The 22,361-nt window shown below is 37.3% G+C and overlaps 1 protein-coding gene across 6 annotated transcripts in view; it reads right to left on the bottom strand.

The window, feature by feature from the left end:
- The window catches only part of Anks1b (ankyrin repeat and sterile alpha motif domain containing 1B), a 1,114,759-nt gene that overhangs the window by 430,211 nt on the left and 662,187 nt on the right, over positions 1 to 22,361 (bottom strand). The window lies entirely within an intron of this gene.

The raw sequence follows: 22,361 nt of genomic DNA, 5'->3' as shown, positions 1-22,361 counted from the left end.
CTGCCTGTCTCTGGGCTTCTATTTTGACTAGGGCTCTAGAGGCCATTGACCACTTCCCTTTTCAGAGCTCATGTTTCCCCACCCAGCACATCCATGCATCCAATATATTTATTTTATAAATAAATGGCTCTAGAGAGCACTGACCACTTCTTCTGCAAGTTGGCCCAGGAGAAGATTGAGGGCACCAACCCTTTCCTGAAGATGCAAAAGCAGCCAGCAGCAGTGCCCTCTAGCAGGATGTGCAGACATTACCAAGACAAATATGGTAGAAACTTGCATAGCATGGGAACCTCCAGGGGCCCAGAGAACAACCAGAACCAAGCATTTGTGAATCCTCATACCCACAGTTCTGCCCACATAGACTATTCTCTCTGGACTACTGCCTAGATAAGGAAGTGATATTTATCATAAAGAGGGGCAACCAGTTGGCCAGCTTCCACAGGCTGGCAGCCCCCAGGTTCAGCTGGGTGTCCCTCAAAGACTCACCCTCCAGCTTGATTAGGAGCCTCCAGAGCCCAGCAGCCTTTGAGGATCCCTACTGCATCATCTGTTATCAGGACTCTTGCCCCAGCCTTTCCCTCCAGCCTTTGAGCCCTCTCCCAAAACTTTTACCAAAATTAAAACAAAACTTTTTACAGCAAAAAAATGAATAAAATAAAATAAATATATTGGATGCACGGATGTGCTGGGTGGGGAAACATGAGCTCTGAAAAGGGATGTTTGACACACTATAAAGTGTGATAATTATAACAACACTATGTTGATATATATGAATACAGCTACATAAGGGGAACATGAGAGAAAGTAAATAAAAAACAAAATATAATTTGACATCAAGTATATAAAAAAGGTGACATCTCAAATCAGGGAGGACTACATGGACTACAAATATGATGTACCATTTGAGTAGCCATTTAGTCAAAATAAAGTTTGGTCTATACCTCATTCCTTATACAAGAGTAAATTACATATGGATCAAATGTAGAAAAGTCAAAGTCATAAAAGTTCCAGAATAAACTATAGGAAGATTATTATTATATCTGATAGCAAGGGAAGACTATATAATAATGATGCAAAGCCTTGAAGCCATTTTAGAAAGCCTGATAGATCAACTACAAAATAATTTAAAAGTTTTACATAGCAAAAATCACAAATTTAATCATAAGATAAATGAAAAGGTGGGGAAAGATAGTTGTAACTCATATTACATACCCAGAACTATGTGCTTAATGGTATAAAATGCCTGGAAACAGACCAGTGACACTAACATAGGCATAGGATATGAATAGACAGTGCAGGGAAGTGGAATGTGAGCGTACAAGAAGCAGCTCAACTTACTCTCAAATGAGAAACAGCATGGAGATTCTATTTTCCCTCTACCAAATAGGTAAAGGCATAAAACATTGATAATGTATCGTATTGGTCAGCACATAATAGACTTTCTCTTATATTGCTGATGGTGTTATGGTGTAAGTCATTATTTACCACTAAGGCCAGAATTTGACAATATTTATCAAAACACAGATGGACATGCCCCCAAAACAGTGGCATAAGTTCTAGAATTAATATTTCAGATATATTCCTGCACATGTGAAGTATAAACAAAGCAATTCATTGCAGCATTGTTTATAATAGCAACATAGAACATCCCTGTTAATAGGGACACAGTTAAATAAAATGTGATACATACATAGAATTAAATACTGGAACATACATAGAATTAAATACCAGAAGAGTTCTACGTTCTATTATGAAAGGATCTTAATTTGAATCAATGAGTGAAACAAACAAGATAAAGAATAGAGCAGAGTATGTTACTATTTGTGAAATAGCTGAAGAAAGAATAAATAAGAGAAAGAATATATGTGCATATTGGCTGTATTTTGATTAAATACCTCTGGAAAAATATGACAAACACTGTGTAGCTGTCTATTGGGAAGAGACATGAGTATCTGATGCAATAGACATTATAGAGAGATTTTCTTCACTGAATTCTGTGAATACTTTAAATATTTTCTTACTTGTGAATCATGAATCAATTATATTTTCTATTTTAAAAACAAATTAAAAATTTTAAGGAAAAAATTTCTCAGCATAGGAAAAGAATAAAAAGTGAGTATTTTTAGTTTTCTTCATACTGTAATCATAAAGTTGAAAATACATGTAGGCAGTGAAAAAATTCAGGACATGAAAGTCACACAGGTTTATGGAAACCATTGTCATTATCACACAGAAATTTGGAAGAGCCTGGCATATCCTCATGCCCAGGGTGTCACTATGCACACAAGACTACACCACTAGATAAAATAGAACTTAACTTACAGTTGTATTAATGATCCCAAATCCAAGCACACTGAAAGTCTCTTGACATCTCATAATTCAAAACATACAATTTAATCATTTTCCAAATCTAGATTATGGTTGATGTTTATTTAAGATAAAAAATGTTGTTTTTCTCTGAGAGACTTTGGTGATAGTTTTAGCACTAATGGTGGGTATAATAACTTTAAGCTTAAGAAATCCTACGTCTGGAGTACCCTCAGGAATTAGAAACTTCTTTTTAAAATTGGTAATTCTTCACTAAGACTTACATTTTCTTTGCCTACAAGCTTTTTTCTTTCTTCAACATGAATATTTATGTGCACACATATGTACACATGTATACACATGTACAGGTAAGAGGGATTGAAAATAAAATGTTTTCTTTTTAAGAAAAGTAGAGGCCTCACAGTTTCCATTAGACTCAGTGTAGTTGGTGACTCAAGGAGGGTTAAATTTCACTAGAAAATGGACATTCTCTCTCCTCCTGACTTCTTTCCCTTTCCCTACAGCTACCTCTTAAATCTAGGTTGACAGCTTCCCTTGGGTCTAGATGACTGTGGCAGCAGCATGCTGGCCTGCCTGCCTTCAGGCTCTCTAAGATCCCTCCTATTACCCAACCAGCGAGTCACTAGCATGATCATTTTTTAGAATAATCTACTGTCTACTTTACAAAAATGTATTAAAGAGCATTTGATGATAGGCTTAACTATAGTTAAAAATCACTCATCAACTACACTGTATTTGTGCCCCGGTGTGTGAGCACTTGACTCTTGCTTTGTTGTTCTGGAATTCCCATTTTTATTTTTATTAGTGGGGGAAGATGCTTAGTTATTTTGTTCATGGAGTAAACAAAATTTTATTTAATATCTAAAAATTAATTAGAAAACATATTTTATTCTTACTTCTTCAGGAAGGAAAGCCTACTTTTTAAAAGGAAACATCCAAAAGGTGAATGACCCATATGAAACAGTGATAGTGTATAAAACAGCTATGTTATTGTGTTATGGTTTGGATGTGAGGTGCCCCCCAAAAGTTCATGTGTGAGACAATGCAAGAAGGTTTAGAATTGAAATGATTGGGTTATGAGAGCCTTAACCCAATCAGTGATTGATTCTCTGATAGGGATTGACTACATGATAACTATAGCCAGGTAGGGTATAGCTAGAGGTGGGCCTTTGGGGTTTATATTTTGTTATGATGAGGAGAGCTTTCTCTCTCTGCTTCCTGATCATCATGTCCTAAGCTGTTTTCTTCTATTATATTCTTCCACCATGATGTTCTGCCTCACCTTGGGCCCTGAGAAATGGAGCCTACTGTCTATGCACTGAGACCTCTGAAACTGTGAGCACTCAAATAAACTTTTCCTCCTCTAAAACTGTTCTTGTCAGATCTTTTGGTTATTTCACAGAGCAAAAAAAAAAGCTGACTAAAACAATTCAATTATATGGAGAAAAAAAATGAATAAAATGATCTCCAATTTAAAAGTAAAGAACTTTCTTGAAAGGTGATATAATTGTAACAAACAAGTTTTATAGTTTACAAGTGCTTTATATGAATTATCTCATTTAATTATAACAGGCAAGAAATTGATCACCATTCCCATTTTTTGAAACATAAGGTAATGAAGGTTCAAAATGATGAAGTAACTTGTCCAAGGTCAGACAGAAAGTAAGGGATGAAACTGGTATACCTTCTGAGGCCATATTTCACATTCTTTCACATATGGTACATGACTCCCCAAACTTATGGTCACGTAAAAATTAGTAGTACATATAATTTTTTAAGTACTCCACAACTCCTATTACTAAAGTAAAAGAGGGCCTTGTAAAAGAGGGTGAGAAAGAAGAGCACCAACATGTGTTTCTATATACAGAAAGCTACAAGTCAATACATGAAAGTTCCTCCCAGAAGCAACAGTTTATCACTGCAAACCTGGCCACAGGAAGTCACAGGTGGGATCTTCCTCCTTCCCTGAATTCTAATGAGAACATTATTATTTATCATCTAGTTATTTATTTTACAAAATGATCCATTGGGAAAATTCCTTCTAGAGTTTAAACCTAGGAATTCCCTTTTTCTCCATGCCTTGACAATTTTGCCCTTATAATGACAGTTCTGCAGTGAGCTTTTGTCTTCATTGCCAAGAAGCTCAAAGTTGCAGGTTTAGTTAACAGACAGTTTCCTTAGCTTAGGTTTTCTAGACTATTTTCATTCTTTTTTTCTCCCTTATTAAGTTTTTCTCTTTTAAACTATCTGGCTCATATCTCTTACTATTGTCTTAATGGGGTTTTATTTTGCTGTAATTATATCTTTTATTATAAGTTTTCTCAAGTCTTTTTTGGAGATGAGCAGAGTTTAAATATAAAGAATTCCACTCTAAGTAACACACTTAGAAAAAAATAATAAGAGTATACACCAGGTGCAAATGGTTTATTTAAATGCTTCGGTAGTTCACACAGAAAATATTTTTGTTGTAAGTGCACAGGGTAATAGAGTTCTGTTTTATTTCCTTTATTTTTATAATAAAGGCTCTGTGTCACTATCACAATCATTTCAAGTGTCAACAGTGGTTGGTAAGGTATTTGGTATCACACATTGAGCTTTTATTAAAAATAAGCCTCTTAGTTTTATGTTTGTGCACATTTGTTGTGATACAAAGAGATAATGGTGGGACTTTCTAAGGAAATTCTTTGTTGATACAGAATTGTATCAGAAATTAACAGATCAATTTGCACATTGTCTAGGATATACATCTTACATATATAATTATATCATATCTGTAATTCTGGTTATTGTAGGAATATAATCCACATCTCACAGAGGAAATTATGCACTCGTTTTTTTAAATGATGACTACAACAGAGAATATCAGTTAGTATAGTGTTTGAGGGACAAAAGGTGAACCAATAAAAATGCCTAAGAACTTTTTAGTACTGTCAAATAAAAATGAATCCAGAGTTAGGCAGGGTGAGATTTTAAAGACGATTCTTATAGGAAGACTGCTCTTCCCTGAGGATTTTTAAGCATCTCAAAAATCAAACAGATAGAGCCTTTTTCTTTATAGGAGGGTTAAGTGGGACTAGCAGGGTCTGTGGGGGCAAACTGATACAGAGGGTAGAGCTGAGCACACATCAGGACCAGGGAGGTATCAAGAGGTGCTCAGCTGATTTGGAATGAATGGTTAAGGCAGGATGATTTATATTTTAGTACAGGCTCAGATTTGGGGGCAAGCAAAGTTCAGAAGTCTGTAGGGAGGAGAGATGCCTGACTAAAGTTTGGTCAAGACAAATTAGTACAAGGAATAGGTAATTGTGAGCATTTGGTAAGTGCTGTACCTGCCACCTAATGAAAAGTACACACTATCAAAATGCTGACTCTTTTTGTCATAAAACTTCTTTAAAAAGCTTAGTGGATTCAAAAAGCAGGCAAGAAGGCTGGAATGGTGGAGCGTGTCTGTAATCTTAGCAACTTGGAAGGCTGAGGCATGATGATTGCAAGTTGGAGGCCAGCCTCAACACTTTAGCAAGACCCTATCTCAAAATAAAAACAGGCATGTAGCTCAGTATGTAGAATGCTCCTGAGTTCAATCTCCCCTGAGTAAAATGTAAAAATTTACATTCTTAAAATTTGTGTATCTTCTTAAAAATAAAAGCAGGAAGGATACAGTATTAGAATTCTGTGTTTATTCCCATATGCATGGCTACCATGAACATGATTGCAGAACACATATCCTAGTGCTTTCATTTAAGTGTCCTGTAGTTCAGTGAAAGGTTTATTACAAAAGTTGAGATGCTTAGGTGAAAGACTTTTGCATATATATACAAGAACTTATCTATTCTACAGACATATATCAATTAGATTATACATTTATTATATTAACATATTTTTTAAAAATATTTATTTTTTAGTTGTAGTTGGATGCAATACCATTATTTTATTTATTTTTATGTGGTTCTGAGGTTCAAACCCACCCAGGGCCTTGAACGTGGCGAGCCGTCTACTGCTGAGCCACTACCCCAGCCCTATATTAACATATTTTAAAAGCACTGTAAAATGATGATCTGGCAGCATTCCTAGAATAACCTCATGGAAATTTACATATTTGAGATTTATTGGCTATTGTCTTTAAAAAATCAAGAAGAGGAAATCTTTAAGTGAATTTATTCTACCAAAGCATATTCCATAAAATGAAAGATAAAAGTATAAGTCATAGAATTATAGAGTTGGAAAAGATGTAGTCCTACCCCTTTATTTTCAAATGAGAAAACAGCCTCATTGTGAAGTATCCAGTTCCCCAGGTCACACAGCAAGTCGTGCAGAGTAGCATTCAAACCTCAGGGATTGTTTCCTCTTTGAGGGTGAACTTCACAAGTACAATTTGGTTTCATAGGTTATTTGCTGAATATAGAAGGAAGATAATGCTGATTCATCATTAAATGAGAAGAAAAGGTTGCAGAGAAATGCATATGGCAGGGGCTCACGTTTTTAACATACAACCCTATCTCCCTCTCTCTCCCTCTCTCCCTCTCTCCCTCTCCCTCTCTCCCTCTTTCCCTCTCCCTCTATCATCATCATCATCATCTGACACATGAAGCTGTAGAAAAGGGTGAAAACACATATACTAGACTTACACTGAATGGGCAAAGGAAAGGTAAAGCAAGAGGGTAAGAAAAAAAATGTAACCAAACAGAATTTGAAAAAATGGTATGTGAAAAAGAATACTGCAAAATTTTGTACTCAAAATTCTTATTAATATGTAAAAAATTGAATGTACACATAGGTAAGGACTAGAAGGTCAGTGAGACATATAATAACAACATGAACAAAAGAAAATAACACTTTGATCAGCTCTGGGTTATGGACATTTAAAAATTTTGTGTAACTTAAGTTTTTGTAGTAATAGAAAAATGGAATAAAAACAAGAGAAGTGAATCTCTTCTCTGAAACTATTGAATCACACCTATTTTAATTCAAAAGTGATAGACTCAATCATATTTTAACAGTATTCCCTTAGCAAATTTTTATCAATATTGATAGCTACAGAATATTTTATTTCAAATACAAATGTTTATATATGTGTGTGTCTCTCTGTATAAATTCTTTATCATTACATCTGTTTATTAAATTGGTGTATACTTTATTGAATGGCTTAGATAATAAATAAAAGTAATACATACTCACTATAAAAATTTCAAAAAGTTAATAAAAAAAGAGCAGAAGATAAAAATCACTGTTAATCTTATACAAAGAGATCGACTGCTAACCCTTTTTGCTGGTGTCTTCCAGATCTTTTGCAGGAATGTGCATTCACAACATTTGTTAACTACTTTAGTCACTAGATAATATATCATGGTTTTATTTCTGTGGTAATAAATACCCATACAATGTCATTTTAATTAAACTGTTAACATTTTTTCATAGAGAATTACTATAATTCACTTTACAAATGAATTAGTGGTTATTTGCTTTGATTTGGTTTTTAAAATGGTTATGAGATGAACCTCTTCGCATATTCATTTTTTTGCCCTTGTCCATTAGCTTCCTTGAGATACATTCTTACAAGTGATATTTCTGGGTAGCCACTTCAAATAGTAAAATATTTAATTTAATTAATATTTAGTTTGTTAACTCCTTAGATGTTTATACTAGAGTTTCCAAAATACTAGTAAAAAAAAAAAGCCCTTTGTTATCAGGATAGTGTATCAGGAATATAACCAGAATAAGCTATAAAGTTTTCCTTGTGGGTAATTGACCCACATGAATCCCTTAATTTTTCATTGTATTTTGGGAAAATAATTTTTTTTTTACCTAAAAGCAATCATGATGATAACCTATGACTCATGAAAGTCTACTACTTATCTTTCAAATTATTCCTAAAATTTCCTAAAATGCCAGTGTGAAGTCATTAGTGGTGGATATTATAAAATGCATCGACATTTTTATGGAAGTTATTCAGTTAGTATTTTAAAACCTGTAAAGAAGACCCTTTGCAATTGTTTACTATCATTTTGCAAGGGGCATATTCTAACAAATACACATCATTTCTATGTTCAAGACATATATGCACATATACATGAAATAATGGACCTTTATTAATCCTTTGGATAATTTTTTCTTAAGATAATAATGGATGAAAATGAGCTTGCCTGTAATCCCAGAGGCTCAGGAAGCTGAGGCAGGAGGATTAAGATTCAAACTTGGCCTCAGCAACTTAGGGAGGAATATAGTAAGTTATTTAGCAAGACCTTGCCTCGAAATAAAATATTTTAAAAAGGGCTGGGGATGTGGCTTAGTGATAAGCATCCCTGGGTTCAATCCCCTTACCAAAAACACACAAAACAAAATAAAACAAAAAAAAAATCAAGATATAAGATATAGTCTGTACCAAGAATGTAGTTATCTACTTTCCCTTAAATTAGAGTTTCCTAAAATTTTAGTGCAAGAAGCTGTTTTCCATTATGAGGAAGTGGGGTTCAGGCTAAAAAAAAAAGATCTGCTTAAAGTCATCATGCTAATAATTATTAGTGTAGGTATTCAAATACACATGACATGTTTTTGACTCAACATTTTTTTTTTTTTGTACTGGAGATTGAACCCAAGTGTGCTTAACCACTAAGCTTTTTGTTTTTATTTTGAGACCAGGGCTTGCTAAGTTGCTGAGATCCTTGCTAAATTGGTGAGGCTGCCCTCAAACTCCGCAATCCTCCTATCTCAGCCTCCTGAATTGGTGGGATTATAGGTATGTGTGATCACGCCCAGCTCAACAACAACAACAACAAAAAAAATTAAGGATTTGAGCTTCCCAGTAATAGAATATATTGTCTCTTGAAGTAGTGGACTCATCATCATGAGAAGTGTGTAAACAGATGTTAGTTGATGTTGGTTGTTTATATATCAGAGACATTATGGGGAAAGTATTCCAGTACTAGTGGATGATGGCAAAAACTCATCTCTCGGGGGATCCAACATGGCGGCGAGAGGGGAGGCAGCGCTTTCAGTACCTCCTCAACAACGGGGTCAGAGAGACGCATGGATACGCTTAGATTCGACCTGCCGGCCGGGAATTGGTAGGATTTTTGGAGGACACAGTTTGCGCTAGACGAGTGAATCTCTGCCACGCAGCGCAGAGGTCCAGACCTGCCAGCCGCTGCCCGCGCGACTCGGCGATTGTCGGCTGCCTGCACCGGCCCCCGCGTCAGGGCAGATAGCCTCCGAGGAGCAGCGCAGCAGGAGCGGTGCAGGGACACTAGGAAGAGGTCTCTCGCCAAGCCTTCATGAAATAGCGAACCGGGAGCTGAAACCAACCAGAGACAGACCAGTCCCACCCCTCCCTTCGGACACTCCGGCAAGGAGCCTGGGGCCCGCCATAGCAGAGAGGTGACATCACCAGAGTTCCGCCAACAGAATTCCTTCCCAGCGGAATCCACGTTAGCAGGTGTGTGACTCCCACCCCCTCCAGATACAAGCAGCCAGGAAACCTCGGGAATCTCTCTGGGGGCGTGTCTGTAGGGAAGCAGAGGGGATTCCAGATCCCCACCTCCCCTTAACACCAGCGGCGACACCCAAGATCTTAGCCGCCAGTTTCTGGGGGCGTGCCCACCAAAGGGGTCCAGAAAAATTAAACTGTTGGTTCCCAGATCACCCCACCACAGCACTGGGGCTTAGATGAATGACAGAGAGGGTGTTCATCGTTCGGGATATAGGACACGCGGTGGGGCTGCAATGTAATCAGATCCTTGGGGAACCGCCTCTGGTGAACAGGACCTGGCTGGCTGGCTGGGAGGAGGAACAGGGGGAGGGGCCAGATAAGTGAAAGGGCTCTGGACTAACAGGATTGAGAGACTCCCAGGAGCCACTGTACAGGGATTTCTGTCAGCACATAGAGGGCAGAAGCTCGGCTCAGAGGGCACAGCTCCGCCTATTGGAAGAGAAGAAAATGGGATTCAGCCATAGAACAGGGGATGCCAACATGGCAGAGATCTGATGTCATCAGAGAGCGGCCGAGGAGAGAACTTCATCGGTGCCAGCGGCGACGGAAACAGTTGGTCTCCTGGCAGGGAGGGTGAGTCACAGATACCCGAGTCTCTCTCACTTTGTCATCGAGCCAGAGGGGAGGAGCGGGGCCGCCACCCGCGCCCGCAAGGTAGGCAGACCTGCGACCAACCTGCAGATCAGGCCCAGTGGTCTGCAGGCCTGGTAGGAGGGGCAGGGCAGAGCCGCCACCTGCGCCAGCAAGGTAAGCAGACCTGCGACAGACTGGCAGATCAGGCCCAGCGGCCTGCCAGCGTGGTACACACTTCACCCCAACTGGAGTAGGGGCAGAGCAGAGCCTTCGCCCGCGCCCAGATCAGGCCCAGCGGCCTGCCTGTGTGGTGGTCAAGTGACCCCAATTGGAGTGGGGGCGGAGCAGAACTGACACCCGTGCCCGCAAGGTGGGCAGACCGGCGACCAACCTGCAGATCAGGCCTAGCGGTCCCCGGGCGTGGTAGGAGGGGCAGGGCAGAGCCTTCGCCCCCACCTGCAAGGTAGGCAGACCTGTGACAGAACGGCGGATCAGGCCCAGGGGTCCGCGGGCGTGGTAGACACCTCACACCAATTGGAGGAGGGGCAGAACAGAGCCCCCGCCCGCACCTGCAAGGGAGACTTTTCAACTATACAAGAGCAATATAAATATATGGGGGGGGGGAAATTTCAAAAACACAACAGTTTCACCAAGAAGAAAGAAATGCAAGCAGTATGAAAAGACAAGGAAAGAAAGGACTACAAGCAATGCAGGTCAACTCAACTTTAGAAGAGGTAACAGCTGCAGCAGATGGAATGTCAGATAAAGAATTCAGGATATATATGCTTCAGATGATCTGGAGTATCAAGGAAGACATTAGACAGCAAAATCAGACAATGAAAGATCACTTCAACAAGGAATTACACAAACAAATCCAGGAAGCAAAGGATCAACTATACAGGGAGATAGAGGTTATAAAAAACAAACAAACAGAAATCCTAGAAATGCAGGAAGCAATAAACCTACTTAAAAACTCAATTGAGAATACTACCAGCAGAGTAGAACACTTAGAAGATAGAACATCAGACAATGAAGACAAAGTATTTCAACTTGAAAAGAACATAGACAGCTCAGCAAGACTGTTAAGAAACCATGAGCAGAACATCCAAGAAATATGGGATAACATTAAGAGACCAAACTTAAGAGTCATTGGGATACAGGAAGGTATAGAACTCCATACCAAAGGAATGAGCAATTTATTCAATGAAATAATACGAGAAAACTTCCCAGACTTGAAGAATGAGACAGAATCCCAAATTCTAGAAGCCTACAGGACGCCGAATGTGCAAAATTATAAGAGATCCACACCTAGACACATTATAATGAAGATGCCCAACATACAGAATAAGGAGAGAATTTTAAAAGCTACAAGAGAAAGGAAGCAGATTACATTTAGGGGCAAGCCAATCAGGATAACAGCTGATCTTTCAACACAGACTCTGAAAGCTAGAAGATCCTGGAATAACATATTTCAAACACTGAAAGAAAATGGGTTCCAACCAAGAATTGTGTATCCAGTGAAATTAAGCTTCAGGATGGAAGATGAAATTAAAACCTTCCACGATAAACAAAAGTTAAAAGAATTTGCAGCTAGAAAACCATCTCTTTAAAACATCCTCGGCAAAACATTACAGGAAGAGGAAATGGAAAATAACAATGAAAACCAACAGTGGGAGGTAGGACAGTAAAGGGGGGGGGGAATAATCAAAGAGGAAAACAAACCATGTTTAGTAACATAAATAAACAAATATGGCTGGAACAACAACCCATATCTCAATAATAACCCTAAATGTTAATGGCTTAAACTCACCAATTAAGAGACACAGGCTAGTAGAATGGATCACAAAACAAGACCCAACAATATGCTGCCTACAGGAGACGCATTTGATAGGAAAAGACATACACAGGCTGAAGGTGAAAGGTTGGGAAAAATCATATCACTCATACGGACTTCGGAAACAAGCAGGAATGTCCATACTCATATCAAATAAAATAGATTTCAAGCCAAAGTTAATCAAAAGGGATAAAGAGGGACACTACATACTTCTTAAGGGAACCATACACCAACAAGACATAACAATCATAAATATATATGCCCCAAACAATGGTGCAGCTATGTTCGTCAAACAAACTCTTCTCAAGTTCAAGAGTCTAATAGACCACCATACAATAATCATGGGAGACTTCAACACACCTCTCTCGCCACTGGACAGATCTTCCAAACAAAAGTTGAATAAGGAAACTATAGAACTCAATAACACAATTAATAACCTAGACTTAATTGACTTATATAGAGTATACCACCCAACATCAAGCAGTTATACTTTTTTCTCAGCAGCACATGGATCCTTCTCAAAAATAGATCATATATTATGTAACAGGGCAACTCTTAGACAATATAAAGGAGTAGAGATAATACCATGCATCTTATCTGATCATAATGGAATGAAACTGAAAATCAACGATAAAAGAAGGAAGGAAAAAGCATACATCACTTGGAGAATGAACAATAGGTTACTGAATGATCAATGGGTTATAGAAGACATCAAGGAGGAAATTAAAAAATTCTTAGAGATAAATGAAAACACAGACACAACATATCGGAATCTATGGGACACATTGAAAGCAGTTCTAAGAGGAAAATTCATTGCTTGGAGTTCATTCCTTAAAAAAAGAAAAAACCAACAAATAAATGATCTCATACTTCATCTCAAAATCCTTGAAAAAGAAGAGCAAAACAACAGCAAAAGAAGTAGAAGGCAAGAAATAATTAAAATCAGAGCTGAAATTAATGAAATCGAAACAAAAGAAACAATTGAAAAAATTGACAAAACTAAAAGTTGGTTCTTTGAAAAAATAAACAAAATCGACAGACCCTTAGCGATGCTAGCGAAGAGAAGAAGAGAGAGAACTCAAATTACTAGCATACGGGATGAAAAAGGCAAAATCACAACAGACACTTCAGAAATACAGAAGATAATCAAAAACTATTTTGAATCCTTATACTCCAATAAATTAGAAGATAGTGAAGGCATAGATAAATTTCTTAAGTCATATGATCTGCCCAGATTGAGTCAGGAGGATATAGACAACCTAAACAGACCAATATCAATTGAGGAAATAGAAGAAACCATAAAAAGACTACCAACTAAGAAAAGCCCAGGACCGGATGGGTATACAGCAGAATTTTACAAAACCTTTAAAGAGGAACTAATACCAATACTTTTCAAGCTACTTCAGGAAATAGAAAAAGAGGGAGAACTTCCAAATTCATTCTATGAGGCCAACATCACCCTGATACCTAAACCAGACAAAGACACTTCAAAGAAAGAAAACTTCAGACCAATATCTCTAATGAACCTAGATGCAAAAATCCTCAATAAAATTCTGGCCACTCGGATACAAAAACATATCAAAAAAATTGTGCACCATGATCAAGTAGGATTCATCCCTGGGATGCAAGGCTGGTTCAATATACGGAAATCAATAAATGTTATTCACCACAGCAATAGACTTAAAAATAAGAACCATATGATCATCTCGATAGATGCGGAAAAAGCATTCGACAAAGTACAGCATCCCTTTATGTTCAAAACTCTAGAAAAACTAGGGATAACAGGAACATACCTCAATATTGTAAAAGCAATCTATGCTAAGCCTCAGGCTAGCATCATTCTGAATGGAGAAAAATTGAAGGCATTCCCTCTAAAATCTGGAACAAGACAGGGATGCCCTCTTTCACCACTTCTGTTCAACATAGTTCTCGAAACGCTGGCCAGAGCAATTAGACAGACGAAAGAAATTAAAGGCATCAAAATAGGAAAAGAAGAACTTAAATTATCACTATTTGCAGATGATATGATTCTATACCTAGCAGACCCAAAAGGCTCTACAAAGAAACTATTAGAGCTAATAAATGAATTCAGCAAAGTGGCAGGATATAAAATCAACACACATAAATCAAAGGCATTCCTGTATATCAGCGACAAATCCTCTGAAATGGAAATGAGGACAACCACTCCATTCACAATATCCTCAAAAAAAAAATAAAATACTTGGGAATCAACCTAACAAAAGAGGTGAAAGACTTATACAATGAAAACTACAGAACCCTAAAGAGAGAAATAGAAGAAGATCTTAGAAGATGGAAAAATATACCCTGTTCATGGATAGGCAGAACTAACATCATCAAAATGGCGATATTACCAAAAGTTCTCTATAGGTTTAATGCAATGCCAATCAAAATCCCAACGGCATTTCTTGTAGAAATAGAGAAAGCAATCATGAAATTCATATGGAAAAATAAAAGACCCAGAATAGCAAAAACAATGCTAAGCAGGAAGTGTGAATCAGGCGGTATAGCGATACCAGACTTCAAACTATATTACAGAGCAATAGTAACAAAAACAGCATGGTACTGGTACCAAAACAGGCGGGTGGACCAATTGTACAGAATAGAGGACACAGAAACCAATCCACAAAACTACAACTATCTTATATTTGATAAAGGGGCTAAAAGCATGCAATGGAGGAAGGATAGCATCTTCAACAAATGGTGCTGGGAAAACTGGAAATCCATATGCAACAAAATGAAACTGAATCCCTTTCTCTCGCCATGCACAAAAGTGAATTCAAAATGGATCAAGGAGCTTGATATCAAATCAGAGACACGGCGTCTGATAGAAGAAAAAGTTGGCTACCATCTACATACTGTGGGGTCGGGCTCCAAATTCCTCAATAGAACACCCATAGCACAAAAGTTAATAACTAGAATCAACAAATGGGACTTACTCAAACTAAAAAGTTTTTTTCTCAGCAAAAGAAACAATAAGAGAGGTAAATAGAGAGCCTACATCCTGGGAACAAATCTTTACTCCTCACACTTCAGATAGAGCCCTAATATCCAGAGTATACAAAGAACTCCAAAAATTAGACAATAAGATAACAAACAACCCAATCAACAAATGGGCCAAGGACCTGAACAGACACTTCTCAGAGGAGGACATACAATCAATCAACAAGTACATGAAAAAATGCTCACCATCTCTAGCAGTCAGAGAAATGCAAATCAAAACCACCCTAAGATACCATCTCACTCCAGTAAGATTGGCAGCCATTATGAAGTCAAACAACAACAATTGCTGGCGAGGATGTGGGGAAAAGGGTACACTTGTACATTGCTGGTGGGACTGCAAATTGGTGCAGCCAATTTGGAAAGCAGTATGGAGATTTCTTGGAAAGCTGGGAATGGAGCCACCATTTGACCCAGCTATTCCCCTTCTCGGTCTATTCCCTAAAGACCTAAAAAGAGCATGCTACAGGGACACTGCTACATCGATGTTCATAGCAGCTCAATTCACAATAGCAAGACCGTGGAACCAACCCAGATGCCCTTCAATAGACGAATGGATTAAAAAATGTGGCATTTATACACAATGGAGTATTACTCTGCATTAAAAAATGACAAAATCATAGAATTTGCATGGAAATGGATGGCACTAGAGCAGATTATGCTAAGTGAAGCTAGCCAATCCCTAAAAAACAAATGCCAAATGTCTTCTTTGATATAAGGAGAGTAACTAAGAACAGAGTAGGGACGAAGAGCAGGAGAAGAAGATTAACATTAAACAGAGATGAGAGGTGGGAGGGAAAGGGAGAGAAAAGGGAAATTGCATGGAAATGGAAGGAGACCCTCAGGGTTATACAAAAGAACATACAAGAGGAAATGAGGGGAAAGGGAAAAATAATACAAGGGGGAGAAATGAAGGTCAGTAGAGGGGGTAGAGAGAGAAGAGGGGAGGGGAGGGGAGGGGAGAGGAGGGGGGATAGTAGAGGATAGGAAAGGTAGCAGAACACGACAGTCACTAGTATGACAATATGTAAATCAATGGATGTGTAATTGATGTGATTTTGCAATCTGTATATGGGCTAAAAATGGGAGTTCATAACCCACTTGAAGCAAAGTGTGAAAGATGATATATCAAGAACTATGTAATGTTTTGAACAACCAACAATAAAAAAAAACTCATCTCTCCATGCATATTTTAGAGGATTAGATTTTTCTTTTAACTGAAATGGAATGTACCATTTTTCAACCATTGATATATCATAAGCAAATATTAGGCCACAGAATAGTATTCAACTATTTCAAACTTAAGGAAAGTGTAATTTTACATTGACTATTCCCCATAATTTCAAAGCTAGAGAATCTCAGCCATACTCTCATGATCAAAATCTACATTATATAAGTTATTTTAGTTTCTAAAGACTATTTGGAATACATGGTGCAAATTTTAGCATATATTCAGCTAGGAACACAATTTTTTGGCAGATTAAATGAAACTACTTAATAAAGACTAGTTAACTCATGCTAGGCTAACAATTACTATAGTTCACATTTTTATATAACTGTTCTAATATTAAGGGATTCCTTAGATTTAATCTATTTGAAAAAAAAATAAATCACTTAAGGAAGTGTTATGTAAAATAATAATAAAAATAAATTTTCTCTTGATTTAGATAAAATAGTATGCTTGTGTGCTAATGTATTCTACTACCCACCTTCCCCAGTTGGTTTTATTAAAAATAGTACTGTAAAAAGAAATAAAAATCAAAAATAAAATATGCCTGTTGCAAAGCATTTCACAGAGAGTTTTTTATGTGCGATTTAAAGGTTCATGGAAAAAATAATATTACTGTAGGCAAGGGAAATTCTTCCTCTGAAAACAAGTGAAACATGGGTCATCATTAGAGTGTGTACATTCACTTTAGAAAATAGGAGACATTCAGGGCTGTGGCTCATTTCGTATGTGACCATGTGGCCCATGCTTTGGGGTTTTAGCTAAAGCCCTCAATGTGGATAGTTTGGCTTTGCTGAGAAGTGGTTGGTTCTATACTCAACACCCTTAAAAGATTCCCTTCAGTGCACATAAGTATGATTTAACCTGAGAAGGAAGCAATTAGCTAGCTTCTCTTGTCCTAGGTAGGGAGCATATGCTACTGAAAAGAATATGGATTTCAAGAAGACAAATATCTGGGTTTGAAACAGTCACCTGTGACAAGTTCCTTAACTTTTCTCAACCTTTCTTTGTCTATAAAATGGATAGGAAAATATTTCTCTGAATTGTTTTGAAAATTGAGTACGAAAATGTTCACTGTAAAAAATTGCATAGCACCTGATACATGGTGAGAAAGGAAAATATTTCAGTTTCTATCCTTCTTCTTTTTCTTTTCTCTAATAGTGCAACTATAAAAATACATTTAAAATAAGCATTCTCCTGGAGTGTGAGGAATGATATTCCCACCAACAACTTTAGCAGGACAGGATTCTGCTGCATTGGTGATAATGCACCTCCTGAGGTGGAGGCAGAGGTATCAGAACAAAGAGCAAGGCCTGGAAGCAACCATAGAGAAACAGTGGCAGGGGCTGTGGGATGTTTGCTCTCCTCCACTCAGCAAGAGACCTGCACAGAGGAAAAGGCCACAGGAGCTCTCCTAGTTACTGCAGACCCACTGAAATGGTGGAGCATAGGCCAGAACAAGAGAGAACATTTACTGTGCCTTGGTGACTTCTGCCCTCAGATTCTTGGAGGAAGGGGAATGAATCTAGGTGGGATCCTGAGTTGTTGGCTTTCAGAAATATGTATTTTCCAGTAAACAACTAAGACTTACTCTTCATCTACCCAATATAGCCAGTGTACTCTATGATAAAATTCTTTATATACTCATTTTAATAGCTTTCCTTTAAAATTAAAATTTAGATAGAATTCATATATTGACAACATAGGTTTTTAAAAGATAAGATGCTAAAATATTTCTTTGGAGATAGAATTCAATCTTATAAAAAACCCTAGTCTTAAAAATTATATTCTAACAAAGTACTATTTTTACTTATGGACTTAGATCAATTTAATACAGTCCATACACCTGTAGTCTGTCTAGTGTAGCAGGAGATTTTTAAAGCCCGTTTAGAAATTAAAAGGTACTTTTAAGATTATCTGAACCCTTGTATTTTTAAGTCTAGGCACTTGATTACTCTGCATATTCGCTGTTGTATAATGATAAGAACATCCTGTGGAGCCAATTATTGCCTCCACTTACTTAAGAAATCCTCAATCTCATCAAGAAGATCATTAACCTGATTTTTAGAAAGTGTGAGAACTTGAAGTAATTCCAATGGACATGTAAATTTCCTAACTTGAAAGAGTTTCCTTGTGATATAATGACAATAGTAAGAAATAAGACTTTAAGAAAGATACCACAGGAAAGCAACTAAAAATATGAGTACCTTAACTACAATTCTCATTGATCAGAAAGATAAGCAAGATTTTCCAAGTATCTCCCATGTAGCATACACTCTAATTAGAAAGATAAAGCATGCATACATGGATAAGAAGACAGAGAATTTATAGTTATTGATCACCTGCTATGTTCTAAGTTATAGTAGTATAGTATATAATTTAATCTTGTGGCAGCCTCATGAGATGCTTATGAAAAATTTGATTTTATAGGTGGGGAAATTGATAATAGGTCAAAAATCCAGTGAATTTGCAAACTGGGATTTAAGCCAGGTCCACCTAACTTCAAAACCAGAAATGTTGTTTGTGAAAATGATGAGTTAATATGTTCTGAGTGAGAAACTAACGAACTGACCTAGAATAATCCAGTATGTCTTTTAAAATTTCTTTTAATTTGTTTTAATTAGTTATACATGACAGTAGAATGCATTTATATAATTTCTCATTTTTCTGAGTGTACATGTTGCAGAATCATATTGGTCATGCAATCACATATATACATACAGTAATAATGTCTGTTTCATTCTACTATCTTTCCTATGCCCACATCTCTTCCCCTCCCCTCCCATCACTTCCCTCTACCTAATCTAAGGTAACGCTATTCTTCCTTAGTGTCCCCGGCCTTATTGTGATTTACTCTTATTTCTGTCTTGATCCTGGACATGTGAGGTTGCTGGATAAGTTGTAAACTACTATATTTGAAAAATAAAAAGGAAACTGGTTTCAAAGAAGGAAATTAGCTTTGTTATAGAGACTGTGCAAACTTTGAACTGGTTCATATTTATTAAGGTAAAGATGAGAGAATTCCAAATCTCTTCCTGGTCCAATAAATATGGTTTGTAAAACAAATATCTGACATTGGAAATGTGTAGGTACAGGGAGGGCAGACAAAAATGATGAAACTAGCTAAATATAATGGTGCATGCCTGTAGTCCCCACTATTCAAAAGGTTAAGGCAGGAGGTTTGAGTTAGAGGCCAGCCTGGGCAACTTAGGGAGACTTGTCTTGAAAAACAAAACAACAATAATAACAAAAATCCCTGCTGAAACAAAATGAGCAAGAGCACTGAAAATTTAATGTTGGACCTTTACGTATCTCCATTACTTATGATTTTATTCTCTCATCATCTGAGGTTTTAAGCAATACATGCTCATAAAAATACACAGCATTATTAAAACCAGGCATAGCACTAGACTCAGTAGAGACTGGTGACACTTATGTAAAGTAGTTATTTACTGTTTCTCATTCTAAATTTACCTCCCACTAATTTCATTGCACATCTCTTCCCTATTGGCAAGCCAAAAAAAAAGGAATATTCAGACTTCATGAAAAATAATTTAGTATATTTATAGCAAAGCATATTAGATTTTTCTCTTTGCTAGGGTAACATGGAGTTCTAATCTGTTGTGTTTTTTTTAATCAATTGCCCCGTGGATTTGTCACAACCTGTATCCCAGATGACCTCATGGTTCTAAGTAATAAAGAAAATTTAATCCTTGTGAGAACAGTTGACATAAGGTCCTTAAACAAAGGCTTACATGCATTCAGCTTTGTATTCCCACAGTGTTGAACAGTTTTTCTGGTGGTAGACAAGGTGAGAACTATGTTTAATGCATATCTACATGTGCCAGACACTCTACATATCCACTGCACATGTCTCTACAATGATTCTATATTAGTATGCCCATTTCTGTCGAGGAGCAAAAGAGTAAACAAGCAACTAGTAAATAGCAGAATTGAGCTTTGAATTGGTGCTTCATTTTTTATTTCACTGTGTGATTTCCCAACCACGTTGAGTACCCAGAATGTTATTTGTTGAGTGCCATCTTCATGGGGTTATTTATCACCCCTCTAGTTAAGTCTAGCTTTGAGAGGGAAAAGAATACAGCTCGGGAAAGCTGTGATTCATAACTGGCCTGAGGGTGAATTGGAATGCTATGTTATGGTCAATCACTTAGTGCATAATTAGAGTGTAATTAAGAGGCAAAAACTAAGGGACATATAGAGCCAGCCTTTGTCTACAGTAATGAATTCTTGTGGACTGAGTCTCCACTTTTATTTTCATTATAATTGTAGAAAAATGGTAAACAAAAACTGAGGTAGGATGGCAATAGGAGAAGTGGATAGAGAGGAACTAAGGGGAAAAATCTGTAGATTTGTTTACCACTAAAATACCCTTCCAAAGGTAGGTTTGCCTGAGTGACATTTTAAATATTTTTCCTAATGTATATGATATTTTTATCATTCTGTGCCACCGTCTCTTGAAGAATTTAGAACATTAGAGTAACATTTAATGTTATCCAAGTTGAACAGTGAATTTAATGCCCATATCACCATTCCAAAAGAGAAGCACTCCTAGGTCTCAAACACTTTCATTATGATGAAACTTACTAGCTCACATGCAGACTTTCTATCTTTGAATAGTACAGTTGATATCAACAAAAAAATGTGTATTCCTATTATTTTTTGGAAATGACTCTGTAAGCATATATGAAAGAACTGCATAGCAACATGTGTCCCCAGGCTGATTCATTGGATTCTGGAAAAGTCCCCAGTTGCTTTAGCCTAATGTTAGCAGTTGTAAAAATGAAGGTCATTCATTTGGTTTTGATTCAACAGAAACTTGCAAGGATGGTTAGATTGGGGCCCTTTCACAGTTTTCCACTGATGTGTGTATGTGTGCGTGTGTGTGTGTGTGTGTTTGCCATGAAACTCATATACTTTCCAACTGCTCCTGTTTTACTCTGAAATGGTCTTTCTGTTGTTGGCTCACTACAAATCTCCAATGAGAAGAAATAAGTAGACTTGTGTACTTTTCCTGCATGTGATACAGGAAGTGCCTCCACAGGTAAAAACAGGATGGCAAAGAACATGGTGGGGAAAGGAGGAAAAAGGAGGTGGAGGTTTGTAGCTAAAAGGGAGCATGTCCCTACTCTCCTAAGCCAATTGACCACCTCACTCCCTTTTTCCCAGGCCTGTGACTAGGCTCCTGAGTCAAGCTGTGGTTTTTCCCACATCCCTGCTGAGTGACAGCCAGGCTTGTTGCAGAGCCCCACCACTGCCCAGGCTCTTAGCACCTGTGCAACACTCTGCAAGTGCTCATTGATAAAGAGCATCTCAGTCACTCAGCTTCATCTCTGAAAAGATTCTCATTACTTGTGCTTTTGTCCTCTCCCTCACAAGGTCAGTGCTTCTGTGACCACTGTTGGGAACCAGGCAAAGTGAAAGTCCAAGTCATGCAAGTGAGGGCTTCATTTTTATTTAAGTTTTGATATTTTGTTTATTGTGGATTTGTAGCATTAATTTTGAGTTTTTAAAATATAAATTAAAATATTATGTATTCCGATAAGCATCAGGATACATAATATTTTAAAATTTAAGCATCCCTTAAATTTTGTTCCCTAGACAAATTCTTCACTTATCTCAAACTAGTCAGGGCTTTGGTGACAAAAGTTCAATATCTGTTTACCCTTTAGACATATTTCTCTTAAAAACAAAACAAAACAAAATAAAGCAAGCAAACAAACAAAAAAACCCAACTATCACTTCTGACTTAAATAAGAGCTTTCCTGAGACCTTAGGAATCACCTGTTTAAAACTCCAAATTCTATAGATCTATCTAGTATACAATTGTACTGCTACTTTGTGGCAAGGTAGAAATAGAATCCAAGTCTTTTGAC

The sequence above is a fragment of the Marmota flaviventris genome, chromosome 3 (genome assembly GCF_047511675.1).
Source record: "Marmota flaviventris isolate mMarFla1 chromosome 3, mMarFla1.hap1, whole genome shotgun sequence".
NCBI classification, from domain to species: Eukaryota; Metazoa; Chordata; class Mammalia; order Rodentia; family Sciuridae; genus Marmota; species Marmota flaviventris.
The sequence above is the reverse complement of the archived record's forward strand: the minus strand, read 5'-3'. Positions and strand labels throughout refer to the sequence as shown.